The sequence below is a fragment of the Lemur catta genome, chromosome 20 (genome assembly GCF_020740605.2).
Source record: "Lemur catta isolate mLemCat1 chromosome 20, mLemCat1.pri, whole genome shotgun sequence".
In the NCBI taxonomy this organism is placed as follows: Eukaryota; Metazoa; Chordata; class Mammalia; order Primates; family Lemuridae; genus Lemur; species Lemur catta.
In genome coordinates, this window is record NC_059147.1 from 9,080,685 (window position 1) to 9,093,574 (window position 12,890).

At 38.9% G+C, this 12,890-nt stretch overlaps 1 long non-coding RNA gene across 5 annotated transcripts in view; it reads right to left on the reverse strand.

Annotated features, from left to right (window-relative positions):
• Window positions 1-12,890, reverse strand: part of LOC123625115 — a 48,874-nt gene that overhangs the window by 32,312 nt on the left and 3,672 nt on the right. For all 5 annotated transcript variants that reach the window (XR_006730365.1, XR_006730368.1, XR_006730364.1 and 2 more), the window contains exons 3-4: window positions 4,311-4,347; window positions 1,524-1,596 (exon numbers count right to left, since the gene is read on the reverse strand). This is a non-coding gene — a long non-coding RNA (uncharacterized LOC123625115). The remainder of the gene's footprint in view (window positions 1-1,523; window positions 1,597-4,310; window positions 4,348-12,890) is intronic.

Genomic DNA, 12,890 nt, shown 5'->3' on the forward strand with positions numbered 1-12,890 from the left:
GATGTTCAATTATTAATAGTTAAACATGGCCATCTACCAGTACCTGAATGCTGTAACACTGTAACTACAGAGAGAGAAAAACGGAAAAAGAAATGTTTCATCACCTTTCTACTTGGAGAAAGGATTGATAATCAGGACTAGAAAGAGTAATGTATGGCTTGAAAATGTGTATCTAATAGAACATGGGGTTGGGGCTAAAAAAATGTTTAAGAAATTTTAATCTAAAGTCCTAATCTAAGCTTCCAGTTGGCAGATACCAGAAAATATTCTATAGCTCTCTTTCCTACTTACATATTTCTCATTTATTTCCTTCTTATTTGGGATACATTGTCTCAACATAAGTCACCTGAACTTATACATATTAAGCATTCAAAGGGAATATAAATTTAAGCCACATTTTAGAACTGCATTAAACGATTAGATATATTATATATACTACTTGTAACATTCCAGTATATAGAAATCCATTTCTCTGTTCATTTATTCACATTAAAAAAGTATTAAAATGCTTCTTAGGTGAAAGACTTTATTCTAGGCACTCCAGGATTCTTAACCTCTAGTAGTTCATAGTAATGCAGGATCTTTAAAATGATTATTGAAATAACTAAATACAAAAATTTCTGGAATTTGAAATTTTAGAATGTAATACAAGGTCTTTGAGTGGCTATTTTTAAAAATTACAATGCAAAAACTTCTGAAATGAAAGTCTTCCCATAAGGTTGTTAAGAGTCTCTGCTTCTAGAACTGGTTATTATTTGGGGCAAAACATGTATTCTTCAATTAGATGAAGAGTTGTGAATATACTTCTAATGGAATGAATTAGAAAACACACCGGAATCCATTGTAATACCGATTTTTAAAACGAGAATTTAAATTTCTACATGACCCCAATTTTTGTTTTGTTGCTTTTAAAAGAGATGGAGTCTTGCTGCATTGCCCAGCCTGGTCTTGAAGTCCTGGGCTCAAGCAATCCTGTTGCCTCAGCTTCCCAAGTAGCTGCGACTACAGGCATGTATCACCATGCCCAGCTAAATTTCCACAATTTCTAACATTATTTTAGACTAATTACAGAACCAAGAATAGAAATAAGAGAAAAATCTCTGCTAAAAACTATATGATACCAAAATAATAAGTGTCCAGGAGAAAAGAAATCATATGCTATGTGCTATACATTTTGGGACCTAAAAGGCACCAGAGAGATTCCATAATTAGTATAATAAGCAATTGCATCCAAATATTTATGTATATATAAGTACTATAAAAGTCATGTCAGTAGGATTTAAAAATCACAGTAAAAATACTTTCCAAATAAACCTGTACCAAATTTCGTATTTCCTCTATTGTGGGAAACCTTTTGCTAATATAATTTCTCTGTCACTCTGTATTTTCCAGTCCATTCTTTTTGCAGCCCCCACTCCCTCAAAGGATTTATCAACCCTTTACCACTGTTAAATTTCATGAGGAAATACTATAAAAAACTAGGTTCAGAGCAGAAAAATTAATTTCACAAGAGAACACTTTACCTTGGGCTCAGGACCAAGGGGGTCTTCATCATCTGACGAGTGCCATGATTGACAAACATCAACTCCCAGTTCACTGAAAATATTTCAGAACAAAAATATACAACAAAAATGAGTGATTTCTTTCTTTCTTTCTTTCTTTTTAAAGTTCTGGTTCATATCCAAGTGCTCCCTCCAAACAACAAAAACAAAATCCAGGGAAAGGTCAGCTATCTGCATATTAAATGTTTCTTGGCAGAATTAAAATATGTCCTCTGTTTGAAAAAATATTTTAGTTACCTATTTCTGCCTCCACCTCTCCCAACCTAGGAAATATTCAAGGAAGACTCACTCTTAGTTTCATAACAATTAGTGGCAACCAATATACCGGCAGAGCCTCAGAATAATTTGACTACTCAAATTGTCTGTCCTGAAGGCTGAACTGAAAATCCAATTCATGGCTGCTGTAACTTTTGTGACTTGAACTGGAAACAACCAAATAACCTCATAAAAGGTAGAAAGATACACTGTCCCTTCTTTATTGTCCATCTCTAGTTCAATAACTAATCTCTGTCACTGAAATATGGCAGTCCTGTTTCTTCAGCATGGAAACCACTTAAGAAGGCTCCATTGCTTCCCTTTACCCTAAAACAGTACAGGAAGTCCTTGGAAATGTTTGAAAGCTACTAAGTCAAAGAACAAAGGCACATGTGGTTACTCAGAATACTCTTCCCAGAAAGAGTGAAACATTAAAAATTATAAAATCCAGTTATTTTCCCTACATAGGTCCTACTATTCAGGTCCACATAAACTGGGAAGCCAGCCATTAAAAACCTTTATAGGCACCCACATGACCAAGGAGAGAGGGACTGCTGGAGAGTCCTGGTAGTTGTACCTCTCTTTCCCTAAGTACTGTCTAAGTATCTTCCTTTCTGTGGGCTCCCACTTTCAGATTCCTCTTCTGCAGGCTTCAGTGACAATCTCCAACCTTTCAATCTTAAGCCTATGAAAGTACACATTCCTGAAAGCTTGGGCTCAAATGACCAAGAGTAAGAGATCTCTATTTTCCCATTCCCAGAAAACAAGCATGTTACCAACTACCCAGTGAAGCTCCATGACTGATTTGCCAGCCAATCCTACCCCGTCCTTACCCTACATGTCCATGGGAAGGGTATCCGCAAATTGGGAAAGAGGCACAGGGGAGGGGACACTTGCCCTGGGCCACAGATCTGTGTAGTTCAGCAACCTCCAGCCCCCTAGTACTCAAGGGGCTCTAAGTCACCCCTCTGTAAGTTGGGGTAGAAGTAGGTGATGCCCCCCTCCTATCTGCTGTAGAAACTCTTCCCAGTGGCTAAAATTCTTTCAACATCTTTCAACAGAAGCCTTCAAGTTTGTCAGTTCCTCCCAGTGAACAAAATAACCAGCAGCCTGCTAAGGACTCCCTTGGACCCCTTATTTTAATGTGCCTTTTTAGATACCTCCCAACATCCTGTGTCCTTCATTCCCATGATATTTCTTTATCAAATTTGTCATGAACCCCAATATTCTGGTCTCTTTTCTAAAATCCTTATTCCTATCCAACACAGTGTTGTTTTTCTTCAAACTTGGCCTTCTCCTGCTCATTAGATTCTTCTCTACTGCCATTGGGTTCACCAGCAAATTCCACTCTCATCCTCTTCCACTGGGTTCACTAGACCCACTATCCATTTCTATTACAAAAACACTCACCTATGGGATGATAAAGAAGGAAGAGTACTGGGCTTTGAATTAAGGACCCTCAGTTCAAATCTCATTTCTGCCACTTACTATCTCCAAATGAGTCACTTTAATCTCTCTGAGTTCGGGCTCTCCATCTGAACAATCACTTGACCAGCATGTTAAGCGCAGGTTAAAGTACTAGAGGGCACTATGATTAGTTACTAAGATCCCTTAAAATCCTGAAATTCTGTGTTCTTTTGATTCTATTTATAGAAAAATGGGAAATGCTTACCTGGCAGAAATGGAAAAAATTATATAACAAAAGAAACATTAAAAAAAGAGATTTTAGAAAAAGTGATAGAAGGGGAAAAAAGGCTGTAGGAAAAAAACCAACAACAACATAGAACTAGGCAGGAGTTCTAGTCTAAAGGGAAACTCAAACTGGAAAGTGAGTAAGTAGAGAAATCAATTAGAAATAGCCACTAAATAAATGCTAAACATACTTAATAAAATGATCTGTACATAAATATCCTTCACTTATAGTAAAATAATTCCTCTCTGGGCCTTGCCTGGTCTCACTTATGTAAAGGCTTATGGCCAGAGGTATGTGAGATCTGGCCTAAAACCTTTGATGGCAAACACAAGGTACTGGGTACCACTGACATTGTCAAATATATTAGGACAAACTCTTGGACTAGTCAGGCTTCTAAGGAAAACTCTCAATGAAAGATAACAGAACTAAATTTGCCTTTCTGAATTGCTCCGATTTGGATGTGTACCTTCTTCCCAGTGCTGCACAGGTCTCTAGCGATCTATGCTGAGGGGCAAGTGAAGGGATTTGGGAGCCAGGTAGGCTGATGGTCAAATCATGAGTCAGCTACTTCTTAACTGTGGGATCACGTGCCAATTAATCAACCTCTCTGAACCACAGTTTCCTAATTAGTAGAAAGTTGGTTATCATAGCACAGATCCTTGCAAAGCTGCTAGGATGACTATATGAGATGATGCACATAATATGGTCTCTAGCCCAGAGTAGAAAACTCAACAAATATTAGCTTTTTCTCTGTATTTGACTGGTAAACATTTAATTTTTAAAAATCTGTAAAATCTTACCTGCTAGAAGAGTCTTCAGATCTCCTATCATCATCCTCTGTTAAGGAAAAAATAAGGTACATTTTAAATCAACAATAGAAAAATGTAAACTATTAAAAACAGAAGAGGGCACAGTGGTATGTGCCTGTAATCCCAACTACTTCAGAGGCTGAGGAGGGAGGAGTACTTCAGGAGCCCAGGAGTTCAACACAGTAAGAGTCCATGTTTATAAAAAGAAAAAATGCATGCACAGTTTTGGGCATGTTTTAGACCTTATTAAAACAAAAGCGTAAGACTCCAAAACTTTGTTACAAAGTATTCCTTTAGTACCATACCTGGAGACTACAATAGAATTAATATTAATTATACTATTGATAGGCAACTAATGCATTAAGAACACTTACTTCCCCCCTTTGTATTTATCAAATGCAAGGAAGATTGGGATTTATCAAAATTTGATACCCACAAGTCAACTGCTGTGTATAATAATCAGAATAATCATATTCCTCACTGAACCCTACAGACTGACAGAAAGGGTATCATCAGCAGAATCGGTATCATGAGCGAACAGTGTCAAAGAGCGTGATTTCTGGACCAATGGACCGGGAGCAGTCAGAACACAGTATACAGCAGTCCCCCCAACCACTATATGTGTGGAAAAAAGCACACACAATGTGTTTTTCCTCTGCTCTCACACCACAAGAACAATCAACACAAGTGACTTCCATGACCAAATGTGTGGGGTTTTCCCTACCAATAAGCAAGCGATCAACTCTGCTGCAGACACCATCTGGCTTCCCTCTAATTCAGTTCTGACACCACCTACCTGGAGATAGCATCAGAACCCACAGGCTGAGGGCTCAGTCCCCAAGGCTCCTCACCCACAGCAGTGGCAAATCTCGGCCTCCAGAACTTCTCACTGACTGGCTTTAAGTTGGGGTTCCCATGACCCCCTGTTTGGGTTCAATTAATTTGCAAGAACAGTTCACAGAACTCAGGGAATCATTTACTTACATTCACCAGCTTATCAGAAAGGATATAACAAAGGGTACAGATGAAGAGATGCACAGGGTGAGGTATAGATAGGGAAGCCGTGTGGATCTTCCATGCCCTCCCAGGATCCACCACCCTCCAGGAACCTCCAAGTGTTCAGTCATCTGCAAGCTCTCCGAACCCAGTCCTACACTTTTATGAAACCTTCCCTACATAGGCATGACTGATTGTTTCACTGGCCTTTGGTGATCAATATCACCCTCAGCCCCTCTCCCCTCCCAGGAGTTTGTGGGGTAGGCCTGGGAATCCCAACTCTCTAATCCAGCCTTGGTCTTTCTGGTGACCAGCCCCCAACCTAAAGCTACCTAGGGGCTGCCAGCCAGCAGTCTGTCATTAGCATACAAAAAGACATCACTTTGGAGATTCTAAGGATTTTAGAAGTCATATGCCAGGAAACAGGGTTGAAGATCAAACATATGTTTCACAATATTACATCCATGGTTTTGAGTTCTGCAATTTCAGTTACCCATCATCAACCATGGTCCAAAGTATTAATTAGAAAATCCAGAAATAAGCAATTCATGAGTTTTAAATTGTGTGCCAGTCTGAGGAGCATGATGCAATCTGGAGCCATCCCGATCCACTGTGCCCAGGACATGAATCATCTTTGTCCTGTGTGTCCACCCTGGATATGCTATCCACCTGCAGCCATCGGCACCGTCTGTCCCTTACATCCAACTGTCAACATCACCATGGCTCCATGATCCAGGATCACCTGAGGCGATGCTCTTTCTTCTGACATCCAGTCAGAAGGTCAACAGTAGCCTAACACTACATCACAACACCCCTGACATTCACTTCACTTCCTCTCATCACACAGGCACTGTGTCACCTCACATCACCACAAGAACGGTGAGTGCAGTACAGGAAGATATTTTGAGGGACCACTTTCACATAACTTTTATTACAGTACATTATTATAATTGTTCTATTTCATTACTATTAATAGTTGTTAATCACACACTGTAACTAATTTATAAATTAAACTTTATCATAGATATGTATGTATAGAAAAAACATTGTATAGATAGGGCTCAGTACTATCAGTAGTTCCAGGCATTCACCAGGGTGGGTCTTGGAATGTGTCCCCCATAGATAAGGGGGGACCACTGTACTTAGTTTGCTGTGACACAACACAGCTTCTCCAGCTCTGTTCAGTGTAGGATAAAACATGCTATTACAAGGAAGCTAAGCTTGTGGGCACTGTGCTGTGTCTGCATGGCAAGACGCAGGAAACAGGCCAGGGACAAGAACCCTTGCAAAGACTTCCTGGCTGCCAGCAGAGGAGACCTCAACAGACATCAATATACTTCCTCTTGCTATCCTCTTCTGGAGAACATGGTGGTAAGTGTACTTAGTTCTAGTGATTTTCTCTGCCCTATGCATGGTGCAAACAAGGCTCAAATTCACCTACCATTTATTAATACCTCCACAGAACCATGGGAATGATCACTCCTTTAAGGGCTTATCCCTACCTCATATTCAGAGAAGCTTAAGAAGAAATCCTGGGGAGGCATGGCGAGTTCCCAGGGAGTGCTAGCTAATATGAAAAAATATATATCAATAAAACTCTCAATTTACTCAAGTTCCAAGAATGTGCCAACAGTTTTTCCTCTCCCTAGTGGGAGGAAAAAAATTCTCTTCATTTTATGTAGAGGAAAACATGTGACCCTCATGGCATTCCTTATGACAGACAATCCAGTTGTAGGTGAACCATGCTGTAATAATACAGACTGTTGTCAAACTCATCCCTCAGAGGAAGAGGATCAGTGAGGAACATATTTATTCACCTATAGTATTCACCATCTGGTCTTATTTCCAATGGCAAAGTCAGTATAAAACACTTTGTAATCCCAATTTGATGAAGTACAACATCTTGAGATTGTCCCCTTCCATTACTACGGTCCATCTGGACCCACCTCATACAGCAGGTATGTGCTGTGTAGAATTGCATGACATCATTTTTCTCAGCCTTCCCTATTACATGGCAAATGTCTATAGAAATCATGCTTTTTCAGCATGTAAAGCATATGTCATCAGATCCTACACCGATGAACAAGAAAAAAAGGAAGACAAAAGCAAGGACAAAGAATATCTTAAATGGTTATATGGAATTACTTGGATCTTCAATTTTTTAAATATTCAAAAAGATACCCACTGTACTCACTGTATTATGCCATCTATATGTAGCTATTCTGGAAAAAGTGGAAGTATGGATACAGCAAAAACATCAGTGGTTGCCAGGGGTAAGTGGGGAGGGAGAGAGGCATGAAAAGGTAGGTAGAGAGGATTTCTTAGGGCAATGAAACTCTTCTGTATATGATACCACAACAGTAGATACATGTCATTATACATTTGTCCAACCCCACAGAATGCACAACATCTCGAGTGAACCCTAATGTAAACTATGGACTTTGGGTGACAATGATGTGTCGATGTAGGTTCACCAATAGTAACAAACGTACCGCTCTGGTGGGAGATCTCATGACAGGAAAGGCTATGCCTGTGGGGGAGGCATCACGTGTATGGGAATCTCTGTACCTTACTCTCAAGTTTACCATGAACTTAAAACTGCATTAGAAAATAACGTTATTAAGTTTTTTAAAAAAGAGATTCACTGAGCTTGTTATTACCATATGTTATAACAAGAGACAGCTTGAACACTGGAGATAATTAAAGATCAAAGTAACAGAGTATGGACATTATCTCTCAAATTGAAGTATATACAACACATAAAGCAAATAATTTTAATTGCACACTTAGGCAAGAAGGTAATAGGTAAAATGACTCTGTTATCTTATTTTGCAATTATAAACAAGAAACAGGAATTTAACACAATATGAATCTAAACTGGAGCATCCCAATAAATTAAAATAAGACATTTTGACTCTAATTTCAAATCACAAATCATTATGCTTATTTCATCCAACAATTTTACTGAAAGGTTTACCAAAAAGGACAGATTACAATTACCTAACATTGCCATAGCATCTTATATACAAATACCTGTTAAATATTCACCAAAAGTCAAAAAAAGTAACCAGCATTGCAACTTATTATGGATAATGCAACTGAAACCAGTCCCATGTTATATCATTATATTTATTATTTGCTATTAATATAAAACTTTAAGGCAGCACCAAAATGGAAGTCAGGGCTACAACTGCTGTGCAGAAAAGACTTCATCAAGCAGGCAGGAGAATGCCATCCTTAGAAAGACCTGCTTGCAAGGCTGACCCTCGGCTGGCATTAGGGCACTTGGATTTGGGAGGGTTCCTACCATTCCCTAAGTGGTAAGAGTGGCTCAGGGTGCCTAAACTGTTTGGACAACCAACATGGTATACTCTGAATAGCTGCTTTCCTTTTGGGAGTCTGGAGTTTTGGTGCATGCAGGGGAGAGGATGTCTACACGTGGCCACTGAGTCTCTAATGAGATTCTGGTACTCGTAGACAACACTGCACATGTGTTGTCAAAATTTGATGTCAAGTGTATTGGGCACATCCTGGTAACTCTATATGGAGAGGACTCTTGGAAATTTGTGCCTGGTTTCATCCAGATTTCACCACAGACACCATTTTTCTTTGCCAATCTTGCTTTGTGTCCTTTCACTATAATAAACCGAAGCCCTGAGTATGACTATTTGCTGAGTCCTGCCAGTCCTTGTAGTGAATCACCAAATCTGGGGATGGTTTTGGGAAGCCCAGACACAACCGCATTATATGAAATTTTTATTGTTTAAAGTGGATGTGTTATATGTGACTACAATCAAAAGGTGATTTCACAGTATTAATACCTTTCCCTAGTATGTTTTTCTTGATATTTGCCTTGGAGATATCTGTATTTCTATATCCATTTGAACAAAAACATAAAAGGGGTAGATGAAACAATGATGTCAGAAAATAATGTACAACAAGCAAAAATCCTATTTTATCCAAAATAAACAATAGAGAATTTTGATGACCGAGAATATCTTCTGTAGTATGAAAGTTTCTAGAAACAAAGTGAAAAAAGTCACAGTCAATTTTTAGCAACTCAGCAGGGTTTATTTCCTTTTTATAATAATTGTGCATCAGGCTGGGCCTGTAGTCTCAGCTACTTGGGAGGCTGAGGCAGAAGGATCGCTTGAGCCCAGGAGTTTGGGGTCAGTGTGAGCTAGCTTGATGCCACGGAACTCTAGCTCAGGCAACAGAGCAAGACTCTGTTTCAAAAAAAAAAGTTTGATCCACTTACTTTTTAGTAATCTTACTTGTCAAAATTGATACTCTCTCCTTGAAATTCTCACTGTTTAAAAAATTTTTACATCACTTCCTCTGATGCCTTTCCCACTTTTCTCTAGCCACTGCTCAGTCTTCTTTACTACCTCCTTTTCCTCTGGAGAATGTGGATATTCCCAGGTTTTTGTCATTGGCCACCTTCTCCTTCTAAATCTTTCCCATCATGGACAAGCTCATTCAGATCTATGACTCTGCCTAATTATTATAACAATATTATTCCAAGTCTGCATCTTCAACCTCAGAGTTCTACCTCCAGCTAGAAATGCCTACTATCCAATTGCCTCCTGAAAATACCTACATGAATAGTCCATTAAACTCAACAAATATAGAGAAAGGGTAGTCTTCCTTGTTGACCTGCTGCTCTTCTCTATTCACCTGACAATTTCCTACTCCCCTTCCTCCTGTCCAGTTTAAACGTTAGTGCATGACCTGGAAACTTAAGAATCCTTTGAGATTCCTCTCTGCTCCCTAACTTTTTGCATTCAATAATCGCTAAATCATATTAACTATACCTCTTTTCTGCCTCTGCTTTGTATTTCTACTGCCACTGGAAAAATAAATTTAAATACATGTTCTGCTATATTTCCTAGTTTATACTTATTTTATGTTTATATTTCCTAAACATGGGCCCTTAACTGATGGTTTTCACAGGGAAAAGAAATGCACCAACTATTATGCTTATTTCTTAAACTAAAAAGAACATTAAGTAAAACTAATGAAAAATGTAGAATGCCAAGAAAAAGACCTACATTAAAAAAAATGAATAAACAGAGCTTCCTAACTTTATTTCACCACAGATGGATAGTTGAAAACCTCATAATAGACGGATGCTAGTCTCAGGACTGGTGGACAAGGAAATTATGGCTTTGACTACTACAAAAACTTCCTTTGTCTCTCAGTCTCTTTATGGGGTTACTTTGCATTTATCCCCTATATGAGGGGTCAGCAAACTACAGGCCATCGACCAAAAGCAGCCTGCCACATGGTTTGGTGAACACAGTGCTACTGAAGCACAGTCATGCGTATTCCCTCGCATCTTATCTATGACTGCTGTCACACTACAGTGGCAGGGTGGAGTAGATATGACAAGACACCACATGGCCTGAAATGTTTACTATCTGGCCCTTTACAGAAAAACCTTGCCCATCCCTGCTTTAGACCATAACCAGAATGCCCTCATACTCAAATCTAATCTTCTCACTCCCCTACTCAAAGTTCTCCAATGAATCTCTGCAGTAAACGTTGCTGGCTCCCTAACCAATAGCTATTCCTTCTTTCTTGCTAGAGAAACACAATTCTACTTTGACATTTATCATCTCAGTACCCCTCCCCAGCTCCAAAAAGAGAAATGATTATTCTAAGCTAATCACACGAATTACATCCACTTTCCCACGCCTCCTTTAGAAATGAGCATGTGGTATAACTCAGCCAGTCAAACATTCAGGAAGTCTACTGCAAGCTTCTGAGTTTTCTCCCTATTTACAAGAAACATATGAAGAAAAGCAGCCCTTCCAGCCTTTAGATATTGTCTTGTGAGAACATGACGATAGGAGCTGTTGCTAATTAGCCGACCATGAAAGGAGACATAAACAAAACATTGCTAGCAACACAGCTGGAAGTGGGACAACAAGAGGGATTTGGTGCTATCACTGAAACATCCAAACAACTCTGGTGCCTATTGTTTCAGCCAACTTTCCTTAGGTCAGCTATTATTTGCAGCTGAAAGCATTCTACCTGAGAAATATCCCATGGCCTACAGGATAAGATCTGCTCATTTCTATAGTATTAACAAGTCTTCCCTAAGCTTGCCTTCCCTAGGTAGTCACCTCATTCCCAACCACTCCCATGTCACACTTTTTGCACTAGCAAAATTGAACTGCTTGCAAACCCTGCAAAGTTCACTCATGTCTCTTACCCTTTGCACATGCTGTTCTTTCTGCCAATCATGTAGTCTTGCCAGATGTTCCTTCTGCCTATTTCCATGGCAAATCTCCCCTCACTCTGTATGTTTACTTTAAATCCTATCCACTTTTTCAAAGCTTTCAATCCTCACCATGAAATGAAAGTGTCGGGCACATGTTGAACATAATAAATTACAATTACACAGTAAGTGATAACTGTAAGCTCCCAGAGGGCATCTGGTACCCAGTGAGCACTAAGTAAAGCACAAATAATAAAAAATGGCAACAATGATGACATGCTCCTGACTGTATTTTTTAAATGTGTGTATTCTGCAACATTAGAAAAATGCTTAGTACCTAAAAGACACTTTAGAGTTATTTGTTAAATGGACAAATGAATAAAGAAAGAAAGATGTCCTCTTTGAAATTCTGTTGAAAAAAGACAGAAATTACATAGGGGCAGCTCTATTCTATTAGGAACACCTTAAAGACCAAAACCATGTCCCTGCCACTTACAAAGACAAACTTATAGTTCTTTCATAAGTATATAAGAAATCAAAGGTGTCCTCCTACAGTTCAGATTGTGTAATGCATTAGGTGTCACACCTAGGTAGCATGGTAGCAATCTTGTTATGGTGAAACGTTTTTGTACTTTGGTTACAATTTGTTGAGCCTAGAGTTGGGCTATTGGAATATTTATTGTGATAATCTTTTTGCTAATGATAACAGATTATCTTCTTCTAACAAAATTACTGTCATCATGACAATCATGCAGCAGATAGAAGAACACATCTTGTTCTAACGAAATCTATCTCATTCGGTTTCCACTTAGGGGGAAATGAAGTCAATAATGCTGAGACCTTGTTGGTATGAGAATATGTAAACATAACCTGTGCTTCTTTCAGACTTCTGTACGCAGGAGGCATCTTTCAAAATCAATCTCCTAGTGGTATTTGGTGCACACTGGCTAAGTCTTGCATTTCTTATGGCCATTTGTGTATGGTACCAGAAAAGTATTTTTGAGTTCCCAGTTTTAAAGACAGTTACATTTTTCATGACACAGATCACTATGTAATTTAGCTGACCCTTGAACACTACTGGATGTGAACTGCAGGGACCCACTCATACACAGATTTTCTCCTGCCTCTGCCACCCACAGATGACAAGAACAACCTTTCCTCTGCTTCCTCCTCCTCCTCAGCCTACTCAACGTGAAGATGACAAGGATGAAGACCTTTATGATGATCCACTTCCACTTAATAAATAGTAAATATAGGTTTCCTTATGATTTTCTTAGTAAGTTTCTTTTCTCTAGCTGACTTTATTGTAAGAATATAGTATATAATGCATGTAACATACAAAATATGTGTTA